At 47.6% G+C, this 12,470-nt stretch overlaps 1 long non-coding RNA gene across 1 annotated transcript in view; it reads right to left on the bottom strand.

The window, feature by feature from the left end:
* Positions 1-3,080: 3,080 nt before the first annotated feature.
* The window catches only part of LOC115065495, a 12,815-nt gene continuing 3,425 nt past the window's right edge, over positions 3,081-12,470 (bottom strand). Inside the window, exons 2-3 of the long non-coding RNA XR_003845272.1 lie at positions 7,561-7,770; positions 3,081-3,968 (exon numbers count right to left, since the gene is read on the bottom strand). This is a non-coding gene — a long non-coding RNA (uncharacterized LOC115065495). The remainder of the gene's footprint in view (positions 3,969-7,560; positions 7,771-12,470) is intronic.

Genomic DNA, 12,470 nt, shown 5'->3' with positions numbered 1-12,470 from the left:
CTGGGGTCATTCACTGTGGCTTACTCTCCAAAAGCCGATCTTGGTACCCTTCTCTCTTGCCTCTCTCCTTGCCTAGAAGCTGAAAAGTGGCCTTCCCAGCTTTCCTGGGAGCAAGCCACAGCATGTGATCCAGCTTAGCAAGATATAGAGAGATGTTCCCTGAGAAACTTTTCAATACTCAAGTTAAAAGGGCCTCACTGGGAAAAAACCTTGTGCCTTTATCTTTTCTTGTTTAAACAGATAATGAGATTCAAAAACTGTGGCAACCTTCTTGAGATCACGAGGCAACAACCCAAAGCATAAAAAACCTAACAGACCAAGGGGATGGAGAAGAGATGGGAAGAGCCCAAGTCAACCATGACATCATCAAAGTTGTGGAGTGTGTCCTCAAAACCACGAGATACAGGTTTTTGTTAATAAGGCAGTAAATACCCTTTATGATAAAGCCAGACTTCACCAGTTTCTCTCATTAGCATCCGAAGGCATCCCAATGAACTCGAGGCTAATTTGAAAGTTCCCGATTCTTTTGCTATTTTGTTTTGCATCCTTCTTGGCCCAGCTTCAGTTAGGGTTACCTATATAATTCCTTTTATTACGAGAGCAAAAGTTTCAAAACACGGTATATTAGATACTTTTCTGCTACTACAAACAAGAAACAACTCACAGAAGAGAGCTATTTTTGGCTTTTAGGTCCATGGGCCTGGGTCCATAATGGTGAGGGAGCCATTCTTGGTGGGACAAGAAGCTGAGAGATCACATCTCCACCACATGCTAATAGCCGCGTGGATTCGCTGGAAATGGGGTGAAGCTATAACCTCAAAACCCACCCCCAGGAACACACTTCCTCCAGCAAGTGCATCCCAAAGGTTTTATAACCTTTCCCAACAGCACCACAGGCTGGGGACCAAGTTTTCAAATATATGAGCTTGGGAGGGGGGGCATTTCCTACTCAAATCGCCATATACAGGGAGCATCTGAGCTCTTGTTAATTCTGTACACAACCACATGTTGCCTTCTAGTGACCATAGACAATCTGGGTTTACCTGAAGGCGGGGGGGGGGGCTGAAAATGAAAAAGAGATGGGGCGGGAGGGGTTGTGGGGGAGGAAATGAAGCCAAGACAAGGTTCCGATCAAGGCTCCAAGCTTAATGTTCAGCACTGCGTTTATGTAGGGCAAGCCCACAGCCCCATCCTTTGTTTCAGCTGGATTATATTGCAAAGCAAAGTCAGCAGGCAGTCTGTTCTTCTAAATTCCTGTGGGGACTTGCACAGGCAACCAAGGCAGGTAACTCCACCATGGTTGATACAGTCCACTGTGGCAAGCACTCAGGTCTGTTCCGCCTGCTCAAGGCTGGGAAGGGCCACAGCCACATCTTACCTCCCTCTCCACCAGGGACACGCTTCTAAGCATGTTGTCTTTAACATAGATAGCCCCTGTCTCTAGGTTACTTTATAAGACGTCTACTTGACACTTAGCCCACTCAAGAGCAACGTCAGAGAGATGGTTCAGTGGTTAATAGCTCTTGTTGTCCTTTCAAAGGACTCAGGTTCTGTTCCCAGCCCCTACATATTGGCTCATTATTTTCTGTAACTCTAGGTCCTGACAGATTGATTACCTGTAGACCCTGCCTCTTGCCATCTTATGTCTTCTTAATGTGGGGGTCAGGGTAGCCTCAGTGAAGGGGAAGAAACTTAGGACACCATGCAGGCCAAACCACCCTTGGTCTCCTGTTCATATGTTTGGGACATCACGGTGTGAAACTGTATCTACAACATGGAGAAGCTAAGGCATTTATCCGTCTGCCTGTCTTCACTGTGCACCTTGGGCCTCCTGGTGCCCCCTGGAACGAAGGTTCCAGATGTTTTCAAGCCACCAGGTGGGCACTGGCAATCAAATCTGGGTCCCCTGAAGAGAAGCAAGTGCTCTTAACCACTGAACTGGCTCCTCAACTCCTGCCTGTCTTCTCACCGACGCCTATGGAGGCTGCCATTTTGAAATAGATGCTTTCTGGTGGAAGTTCCAGGCCTCTCTGTCCAACCCAATGGCCAATGGCCATACCTGACTACTGAGCATGTGCAGTATGTCTAGTCTATGCATCCCATATGTATCATTTAAGGAAGAAAACACCATTTCCCCTATCTTCCTAGATGTTATGGCTAGAGCCCAATAAATTAACCTGGAAGACAGATGGACAGGAGAAAGCAGGGTTTATGAACCTTTGAGGCATGTAGTACTCAGGAGAAATACCAATTGATATGTAACTCAAATTGTTGTTTTTCCTTCACTACTTGCTGGGTTTTGTTTTGTTTTGCCTTTATCTCAAAATCATCATCATGCCAGAACGCCACACTTGGAGGTACCATATCCTGATCCTATTCTACTGTGTGTGTAAGAAACATACCAAGTGTTATGGTTGGAGTGTGAAATGCTCCCCACACAGGCTCTTGTGTTTGAGATTCCCAACAGGTGTCACTGCTTGGTGAGCAACGGGTCTTGACTGTTATAGGTTAGCCCAGTGTCCAGGCCAGCTCTCTGCTTCCTGATCCACTTCGATGTTAGGAACAAACTTTACAGGTGTCTGCAGCCACAGGTGAGCTGCTTACCACAGTGTCTTTCCCACCGTGATGGATGGATTGTGTCTCCTGACCTAGGGACCCGAGCTAACCTCTTCTCCCTCGAGCTACTTTCTGTCATGTCTTAGTCAACAGCAAAATAAAAGGAATACACCAGACATTAAATCATTTACAGACACCACTAAACAACAACCTAAAAAATAGTGTTTGTTAGGTAAAACAGCCTCTCTCCTCTCTCTCTCTCTCTCTCTCTCTCTCTCTCTCTCTCTCTCTCTCTCTCTCTGCCAGAGGACAAGAAGTAGAAGGGCTGTCCTTAATCTCCCGGAACGTAAACAACCAAGACTCATCTCTCCAGAGTCCCTGTGCAAAGGGGCCTATTGTCTCAGGTCTGGGGCCAGCTACTTCCATTTCACTCAAAGCTCTGAACGATGTCCTTTTGCTTCATCTGAGTTTAATACAAGCAGAGTACAGAATCAAGATGACCCACTTACTAGATTATAGGTGATTTATTTTATCTCCAGTGGTGCCAGACATTGCATTTTACATTGGAGACTCATGGCTCTGAGCTGTGATTTATTTATTAGACTTGATAATGAGGGCTGTCTACCCTGAGCATGCAGAGGAAAATTTAGCCTGACTCTAAAAGTAAAAGTTGCTGTCAAGTACGTTCCCTGATTTAATGTTTGTATGTGTCTGGGGGGAGGGGGGACATTGTCACATTCATGCAACTTGTCCCTTAACTTGAAAAATCAGGTCAAGATGAACTCATAATTGTAAAGACCTGCACACTGTCAATCTTCTGTAGGGCTGTGCAAATACAGCTTCATCCTTTAAAGACCTGATGGACCAGCTCAGAGAGCTAAGGCTATAACTCTTGGGCGAGTGTCAGATGGCCCTCCAAACGCAATAATCGAAGGTCAGCAAAGCTTTGCTACTCTGCCCCACCTCACCCCAAGTCCAGACTGTCTTAGGGTGGCAACCTTTATCCACCACATCAATTCCATTGAGATCACAAAACAACTAGGTTACCTCAAAGAGACAATACACTTCTCTAGCATGAGCTCAGGAAGTGATGGCCTTCGGACAAGGCTTAGTGACATGGATGGTAAATGTGAGAATTTGCAAGAGCCCTCTGAGAGACAGAGATGGTGAGCAGGTGGAAAGATCCATGACAGATCTCAGATACAGCAAGGAGTTGATCTGGACTGAAGAGGTGAATATCTAGAGGAGAGCCTTCAGGGAAAAGCTGGTTTGTTTTGTTGTTGTTGCTGCTGCTGCTGCTGCTGCTGCTGCTGCTGTCTCGTCATTGTCTTGTCTTATTCTGTTTTTCCAGAATGGAGAATCATACATCTTTTCCAAAGGAAGACGAGCTAGTTCAGACCACGAAGCCAAGTCTAAGGGTAAATGAAGACAGGAATAATAACAGATAATTAACAGATAATAACAGATCCTAACCTGTGCCTAACAGCAGCTCCTCCCCAGGAGCGCAACTCTTTGAGACTATCCATTCGACAGATATCGCCGTCCTGAGTGTATATTGTTGACATGTGAGCACAGCCTTGTCGAGAGTGTGAACGATGACAGTGTGTCAGAAAATATCCCCCGCAGCTTCCCCCCTCCTGGATGTTGACTGTCTGAACTCCTCCACTGACACTGATCCTACTTCCTCATCCGCCCCACCTCCTTGTTCAGCTGCGGGCAATAGCCAACCCTGCCTCTTGGTCAACTGTATGTGATAAACACCCTGACCTTCTGAAGCACTGCCCCCTCTCCATGAGAGAGCCCAGTCCATCCACCTGATCCCAGCTTCTCTGTGTGTCCTCGGTTTTTGTCCTTTCTTCATTCCCTCCCTGCCCCAGTTGGTTCAACCCTTGGAGCTGTCTGATACCTTCATGGATCATTCCTCCATGAGAAAATCTAAGTCAGCCTTTTCGTTCCCAGGCCTAGAACAGCCAGGGGTGATTAAGGGGACAGCCGATAGTGTGACTTTGGTCCTTGTTCTGTTGTGGTTGGTTGGTTGGTTGGCTGGTTGGTTGGTTGGTTGGTTGGTTGGCTGGTTGGTTGGTTGGTTGGTTGGCTGGTTGGCTGGTTGGTTGGTTGGTTGGTTGGTTGGTTTAGTTGGGAAGCTACTAGGCTGAACATCACCTGCACGTTAGGGTCCTTTGCAAGCAAACTGAAGATAAACTGCAAAGTGATACTTGATCTTAAACGACCAGAAGTTACTAACATCTGAGCCAACTGTAGGCAACCAAGAAGTGCCTGTTCTTCGCTCTCCTGCTCCTCCTATTTATTTCAATAGGGAGTCCATTGCTCTATCATTAAACCTGAGCTCTCAAAGTCTCTTTTGGCTCATGAACTGTCTTTGGTAGTAAACAAACCCTGCTAAGTTTGTGTGTGGCATTTCCTCTAACCACCTCATCTTTCCTGTATAGTCTGCCTCTTTTCTGTATCCCTCAAGGGGTCCGTGCAGTAAGGCTTGCTCCCCCAGAATCGTGCTACTATGAGATAGTGGAGTCTTTAAAAGGTGGGGCCTCATGGGGGACTTCTAGGGCAGTGGGGAATGAACTCTTAAAAGGAATCTTGGGACCCCCAGCTCTTTTTTTTTCCCTTACTATCCATGAAGTGTGTACCACCCCCACCCAACCCCCAGCAAGCATGTGCTCTACCATGCATTCCTGCCTTGCCACAGGCCCAGAAGAAATCAGGGCAGTTAATCATGGACTGAAATCCTCGGAAGTATAAATTATCTCAGAAGCTCGTTATACAATCAGAAAGCTGACTTCGTGTGTTTCCTGACATCCAACCCTCCCCCTCAATGGGATTCCTGAAGTTATCTAGGGGTACCTCGCTGTGCCCCCAGAGAAGGCATCCTGACTGCCCCATCCCCTCCTTTTTTCAGCCCAGGCCCTATAAGGTCATGTACTATGAAGGCCACAAAACCCCAACGTTGAAGCATCCGACGCTATGGCAGCACTGGCCGAAGAGACTTAACGATGAACTTTTTCCTGTGGCTCCCAGAGACACTCATAAATTATGTAGCCATGTTACCTCTCCCTCCCCCTTCTTCCTGATGCTTCAAGGCTTTCTTCCCCTAGTCAGAGGGTGAGGAAGGGACTCTCTGTCTCTTCAGGCAAATGGCCTCCCAACTGGATACTCCCCGCTGGGTATCTAAGCAAGCTCAGGTCTGCCTCCCTCTCTGTGCCAGAGTTCCTGCTGGGTAGTAGGTTACCTCTTGGCTTATCTAGAAAGAAAGTCTATTGACTTAAGAGAGGAAGGGGGAGGCTTGCCAGGCTGGGGGACTGGGCTCTGTGAAGCTGAAGTTCTGTGAATGGAGCCTGGCTGTGAGGGTGATTGCCCTGTGGCCTGCCAGCTGTTCTGCCTGCAATGGCCGCCCTGCACACTACTCCGCTTTGAAATCTCCACCGTTAACACCTCCAGTGGTTTGCTGGGAAACATCCACATGGCTCCGTGTAATTTCTGTTTTCCCTTCTCTCTTCACATCCCTTTGTGCTGGCCCCAGGCCAAAATCAATCACCTCTCCGCCTTCCCACAGAGACCAGTCTTGCTTCTACCTTGCCTGGGGGAAGACTTTTCTCTTGCACAGGACCAGCGGGACTCCAGATCCAACCATTAGTATTCATGGCCTGATGTCCAGGAATTGACTTTTGATAAGGAGTGTGGGGGCTGGGCTAATATCAGCGCCCCAGTCTGATGGAGCCCTCAGCAACATCCATTTCCTGTTAAATGGGTCTCAGTCAGACCCATGGGTCTTCACTAACCTCCAGGGGCAGCCTGCTGACCTAAGGTCTTTTCCTTCTGATACAGGGTCAGGCTGTCGACAAGATAAAGCACTCCAGAGAGTCATAATACCTTTGTGTATGTTGTCTGTGTAAAAGTCACTGCTCTCATCTTTTTTTTAAAAAGATTTGTTTGTTTGTTTGTTTGTTTGTTTAGTGTATATGCGTACACTGTAGCTGTACAGATAGCTGTGAGCCACCATGTGGTTGCTGTGATTGAATTCAGGACCTCTGCTCACTCCGGTCGGCCCTGCACAGTTGGCCCTGCTCACTCTGGCCCAAAGATTTATTTATTGTTATATCTAAGTACACTGTAGCTGTCTTCAGATGCACCAGAAGATCTCATTATGGATGGCTGTGAGCCACCATGTGGTTGCTGGGATTTGAACTCAGGACCTTCGGAAGAGCAGTCAGTGCTCTTAACCGCTGAGCCATCTCTCTAGCCCTCTCATCTTAGATGGAACAAGAGAAAGTTTGTTCAGGAGCTATTGTCAGTGGCCATGGCCTAAGAACACAGGTTTAGGGTTACCCTGACTTCCATGTCCCAACATGGAAGCAATTTCAGAAAGTTGTATAGTTTTACAGAACAAAGAATGTTGTCAATCAAGGCCATTGGTGGGTACAGCAGAGAGGCAGTACAGCCAAATGGGAGGAGATTTATTTAGGCCCAAAACACTGTGATGGCATTCTTAGCTTCTAGGTTGGTGGAAGTTAGTGGTCTTCTTTATAGATTCTAAAAGGTTTCTGTCTGCTAATCACAAGATGTGAATTCATACACAGAGGTGAGCAAGGCACAGCTATTCCGGAGGCTAGAACTAGCCCAAGAGAATGTAACGAGCCCCTTGGACCTGCAACATTCCAACCTCTCTGTGGTACTAAAATGTCAGTCGGTCTCTGCAGGCCCAACAGGATCCAGGATCAGATTGTCATGGGAGTGAATTTGTTTTGTAGGTAACAGAAGTGTCCTGACGTGATCCTGTGTTCAGGCGAACAGACTGGCAAAGGCCAGGCTAGTCTACCTCTAGGACCCCCTCAGTATAGATAAACAGGTGAGGCAAAAAAGGACCACAAATGCTCTCTCAGCCCTGACCTCAGGCCTACCAAAGGCCCCAGGGTTCCACAGAGGAAGAACTGAGAAGGGGAAGAGTTAGCCAGTCTTGTCCATACTTGGAGATGCTGTCTCCCTTACCTCAGGTCTGATCTGTGAGGTCCTCCTGACTCAGAAAAGTCAGTACTGTGTGAGGGGCCAATCCACTTCGCCACATGACACGGTTTCTCCTACTGAGGCAGACAGCCCTACCACGGGGTAACCTCTCCACAGGCTGGGTATTCCTGGAATCTTGAGAACAGCTCTCTCTTATCCGGGTGAGCTTGAGCCTCGGAGGGGAAGGATCGCCAGCTTTAGAGGAACGGTCGTTAAATGATTAATGTCTCTGTGAGAGTTCAGCAGAAATCTAGCCCAAGGCTTTGTACTGGTAAAGGAGACAGATCAGGTACAAACGGGATGGAGGGAAGCTTTTGCAGGCTTTTGGCAACCCACTGGGCATGTGCAGGCCCAGGTAAAGAGTTTGTGCCTCAGCAAAAGCAGCCTCTACCTCCTTGTCACACTTCCATTTGGAAAGATTTTGGTAAGAATGGCATGGAGGAGGGACCGCAGGCATGAACATCATAGTCTATGATAAATGAATCTATGATAAATAGATTCATGCTGGAGGCTGAGGTCATTTCTGTAGGGAAAACTCTCCAGAAACGTGGGGGTCCAAGACAGGGCTCTGGATGCCAAGGGAGGGTCTGGCCGCTGTGACCAGAGACCTGGCTACTGCATTCACTCTGCCTCATGACCTACAATCGGGAGAGAAAAATTTAACCAGTTCCCCTCCACACAACACTTCACCCTACCCTGGGAGAAGCACCCCTAGAGAGCACCCATGTTACTGCTTCACCTAGCCAGGGTATCCCTGACTTTTCTGAACTCTAAGCCCACCTCAAGGCTCCCAGCTTCTTGCTGCTGGGGGTTTTGGAAAAGGATGCATGCACATGTGCGTGCACGCACGACAGACGAATAAGTATTTGAAACAGCAGGAGGGAGGGTTGTGTTCAGTCTAGACCCCTCTGAAAACTTGGACTTAGGAAGGAACTGGGAGAAATATGGAGGGAGGTGACTGTAATCAGAATCTGTTATGTGAGGGGGGAAGAATCTATTTTCAATAAAAGGAAAACAGAGAAAAGGGAAGACAGGCATAGAAACACAAGTGGTGGGGCATACCGTGGAAAGCCGGTTCTCAGTGCCACACCCACTCCAGTGGAGTCTGTGTGACAAGTCCAAAAGCTTAGCCACAGTCCTGAGGCATAAATGTTCACGAAAACTGGTCTCCTGGAGAGTCTTTGGCGTCCCACAACTCAGACGTGTTTCAGATTTGTCCTTGCAATAGTTGGTGAAGGGTTCTGTGTGTATTTCTTCCATATTGTTTTATTATAGGTACCCCCAAAGAATGATTCGACAAATAGCTAGTTAGATTGAACATTGCTTCCTGGCCTTCATGATGTCCCAATGACCTAGGCAGTCTTTGAGTCGACCCTGGGCTTGGAATTTAATAAAAATGTTACTTGTTCAGACGAAATGCTTCCAGTATTGAAATAGAGATAGTGAAAGAAATCAGGCATTACAATCTACTAGATAGAGTTAGAAATTTCAGGGCAAGTTTAACAAAGTAAGTTTAGAATTCTTATTATAGTCATGTGTGGCAGACTACATTACTTAATAAAAGAAAGTTTGGTGGGCTCCTCTGGTAAATGGAGCTCCCCCACAAACATTTAGAATACAGCTGAGTCACTCCCATATACAGGAATTTACAATGGTTTAGGAAAAAGATTGGGCTGTGGTTTAAGAAGGAACTAGAACATTGTGTTGCTTGCAGAAAGGTCAGTGAGTGCAGGCCCTTCCTAGTACATATTTTCACTAGCCCAGAAGAATAGCACAGTTAGGTATTTACTAAGAGCTGGCTGGTGGTAGGTCAAACAATAAATTAGAATTCGAACTGAGGCTTGGGTGTGCAAGCCTTTGCCCCTGGAGCATAAAGACCTCACACGTGGCTTCTAAGAATAAGCTGACCTTAGATAGGGCTGACTTTGTCTCAGTTGCTACATTGCCTGGTTCCTGCCAGTCTTTATGTATGCTTTCTTCTGTTTTGTATAAAGAGTCATTATGCATCGGGTAACCTCAATGTACTTTGGCTGATGTGTCACTTAACTTCCTTATTTTCTTCTATAATATAAGTCTAATGTTTGCTTTGAGAAGTTACATTCAGATCCAGCACTCCCTTGTGTCTCTGTCTGTTTGTCATTCGCCGACTCCTTGCCCACCTGAGTACCAGGACCCTGACTTCTCCCACAGGTTGAGGGACTGACTGATTCCAGTCTGTGGCACCTCAGGAGTGGGCAGGCAGTGGCCTCTCCTTTTCTAGAAGGATATGAAGACACAAAGGGAAGGCTCTGGGGCTAAGCCACCCACAAGGCTGACACAAAACAGGTCCCTGACCAACCTGTGAGACCTGAATCCCAGGGGAGGGAAAGCAAGGGCCTGGGACCTAGGCTGAAAATCAGGACTATCATGAAGAGTCCACAGTGGGCTTGGGGATGCAGAAGAAAGGAGCTTGCATCTACTCTCCTGTTGAGGGGGCTTATGGGGAAGGAGGTTGGTGTGGTCTGTAGGTTGTGTACTGAAATCCTGCCTCTTGGGGTACTGTACTGAATGTCTTAGAGACAGCAGAGGACGCTGAGATACAGATTTCTCCTTGAGGCCTAAACATTTATTTAATGCCACAGACAGACAGACAGACAGACAGACAGACAGACAGACAGACAGACAAACAGACGGCAGCAACTCTGAAGAGAGAAAATCAGAGCCCATGAGGCAGGAATGGGGGTCTCTTCTTATACTGTTGTGAGGATGGTTCTGGTTTCATAATGCAAGCTCACAGTCTGACTCTCTGATTCTCTCGAAGGAGGGAGGTAAGGGGTACGGAGCAGGATGTCTGGCCACCAGTACCCCCTTGATGTAAAAACCCTTTGCTAGATGAGAGACCCTGCTCTCTGGAAGTCAGAGCCTCACAGATGCGGTTTCTTGTACTGGCTGGTTTTGTGTATCAACTTGACACAGGCTGGAGTTATCACAGAGAAAGGAGCTTCAGTTGGGGAAATGCCTCCACGAGATCCAGCTGTGGGGCATTTTCTCAATTAGTGATCAAGGGGGGAGGTCCCCTTGTGGGTGGNNCCATCTCTGGGCTGGTAGTCTTGGNTTCTATAAGAGAGCAGGCTGAGCAAGCCAGGGGAAGCAAGCCAGTAAAGAACATCCCTCCATGGCCTCTGCATCAGCTCCTGCTTCCTGACCTGCTTGAGTTCCAGTCCTGACTTCCTTTGGTGATGAACAGCAGTGTGGAAATGTAAGCCGAATAAACCCTTTCCTCCCCAACTGCTTCTTGGTCATGATGTTTGTGCAGGAATAGAAACCCTGACTAAGACAGGAAGTAATTGCTGCACAGACACCAGCTAGAGTCTAACACCACATTCTTATAACTGTGGGGAGCTGGGGCATTTGAAAAGTGACAGGACGTGGGGATGGAGTCCTCATGGATGAAGCTAAAGCCTTTGCAGGAAGCAGCCGGCACAACCTCCAGGTAAGCGCACTGAGACAGCATCACCAGTGTGTCAGGAAGTAGCCCCATCCAAACACCAAACCTGCCTTGATCTTGCTCCACAGTGGTAAAGAAGAGACTTCGTTTGTCTACAGGCCGCTCTGCCGATATAGCATCTTGTATGGCAGTCCAAACGGACTATGACAGAGATTTGGGGTATGCGAGTATGGTAGTGTGAAGACTATAGGTCCAAGAGAGACAGGAGTTGTGGGTCTTTCATTCCTTACCTTTGCTTGCCTGTAGACGTCCTAGAGAGATAATCTCATGGGATGGTGAGGGGTAGGGTGCAGCTCTGTAACAGTTGTGCTTAGTATGCACAAGGGGGTCTGGACCCTGCCCATAACACTGATAACAACAGAGACAGAGACAGAGACAGAGACGGAGACGGAGAGACAGAGGCTCCTGCAAATGTAATCCTGGGAGCTTTTCTATGCCCCCTTTGCTCCCAAGTAATGATAGTGTGTTTCTATGCCTGCTCGAGCCCCTTTTAGCTCCCAAATAAATGACACTGAGACCTAATAAATTTATCAACAAGCTGCAGGCACTACGCTGGGCAGACTGTGAGCTATTCCAACCCTCAGAGGCTGCCTATCTCCCAGCCACAAGGTCCTTTCCATGCATCTGAGTCTTGCCCTGGCTCACTCTGGTCCATGTGTGCCCTCAGGGCCGTTCTCTCATAGAGACCTCGTGGCGAATCCTCCCGCTCTTTCTCTTCTCCCCACACCTTCTTCTCTCCCTCTCTCTGATCCCTTTGGGATCCCCTGACTGAGATCCGAAGCCCTGCTGTATTCTCTTCCCGTGCTCAGCTATTGGCTGATCAGCACTTTATTAAGCAGAAGTTGACAGAATACAATCTTCACACATCGTTGATACAGGAGATGCTCCAACAATCATGACGCTGACAAAGTTGGGACTGTAACCAGATCTCTGGGCATGGCAATCAGCATCTGAATGCAAAGCCATCCCCCAACAGAATCCAGCCTCATTGTCCCCAAACCCCAGCATAACCAGGTCACCCTAAAGGAAAGAAACCCTAAGGGTTTGTTAGGTCCAGGGGAAGAGGGGAAATGTCCTCTGGAGAAAAGAAGAGAGAAGGCAGGAAGAGGGGATTAAGAAGAAAATGAAAGGAGGAAAAGAAAGGTCACAGAGAGACAAGATTTATGTCTGGAACAATGACTATGGCTTCCCACAGAAGCCAGCTTCTCCATCTGGCCAGCTACTCCACACTTGTTTTCCTATGGCTCTGCTTACAAGTTGTGTGTGTTATGCCACTTGTTTTCTGTGTGTTCAGTTCTATGAGATTTGGTCCTAACGAGTATCTCTAACTGCACACACACACACACACACACACACACACACACAGAGAGAGAGAGAGAGAGAGAGAGAGAGAGAGAGAGAGAGAGAG

Source organism: Mus pahari, chromosome 15 (assembly GCF_900095145.1).
Source record: "Mus pahari chromosome 15, PAHARI_EIJ_v1.1, whole genome shotgun sequence".
In the NCBI taxonomy this organism is placed as follows: domain Eukaryota; kingdom Metazoa; phylum Chordata; class Mammalia; order Rodentia; family Muridae; genus Mus; species Mus pahari.
Note: the sequence above shows the minus strand (reverse complement) of the source record. Positions and strands in the feature narration are given on the sequence as shown.